Source organism: Anneissia japonica, unplaced genomic scaffold (assembly GCF_011630105.1).
Source record: "Anneissia japonica isolate Jap-2015-1 unplaced genomic scaffold, ASM1163010v1 scaffold2998_len4573_cov108, whole genome shotgun sequence".
NCBI classification, from domain to species: Eukaryota; Metazoa; Echinodermata; class Crinoidea; order Comatulida; family Comatulidae; genus Anneissia; species Anneissia japonica.
In genome coordinates, this window is record NW_022750777.1 from 2,691 (window position 1) to 3,664 (window position 974).

The window sequence follows — 974 nt, forward strand, 5'->3', positions numbered from 1 at the left end:
GTATGCATGCTAACTAACGTGAGTGTGACGTCACCAAAAAATGAATATTTTCTATCATAACAAAAATATTAATAACTACAAAGTTTCTGGGCGTAAATTCCCTTAATATGAATGAATGGTTGCTCAATTTCCTTGCCATACAAATTACAGCTCCTACTGACGTCTCAGTCGAGAAATACGGGTAGCTGAAGTTTTTCTCGCAAATCTGACTACAAAACCATATCCAAATTTCACGTTCCACTTTCTTTTGAGCCTGAGTTGTGCTTCGCACTCGCCGCTGAGGCGGCGTTCCGGGAACCCTGCGTCCAGTGGGGGATTTAGAGGGTGACCGTTCCGACCGTGACGCCCGGCCCCCTCTCCCCTTTTGGAAAGTTTTTAAAAAGAAAAAGAAAGACTAGAAAAAGAAATAATTGGTCTCCCAAAACGCATGAGAGGTTATTTTCGGACGTCTAGAAAACAAATAATTCGCGGGGACATGCCCCCGGACCATAAAGGTAGTGTTGTCTCGATCGCCCCCACCCCCACCCCTTCAGACATCTTTGGATCCGTCTGATACTATATTACCCGGTTTCTGTTGGTGAATCTGTAAATCGTCTTGTTAATGATATATGTATAAATTGTGAACATTAAAAAAATAATCTGCCAATGTGAAAACGTGTTGTCAGTGGCGTAATTATAGCAGGTTCAGCAAGTTTATGAACCTGGGGCCCCGACCTCCAGGGCCCCGATCTATAAGGGCCCCGCCCCTTATTAAAAGATCTATTAAAGCAATGCATAAATAAAAAATCTGGATTGATAGTATTTATCGTTAAGTAATAATGCACATTAATAATTTAAATTTGTTAAAAATAGTCACTTATATATTACTAGGCCCCTATTCCTGATGTAAAAATTGTCACTCGAACACATAGATGGAAATCACAGTGAAGAGTGCAGGGGCGGATCCAGAGATGTCTAAAATGGGGGCCGAAAGG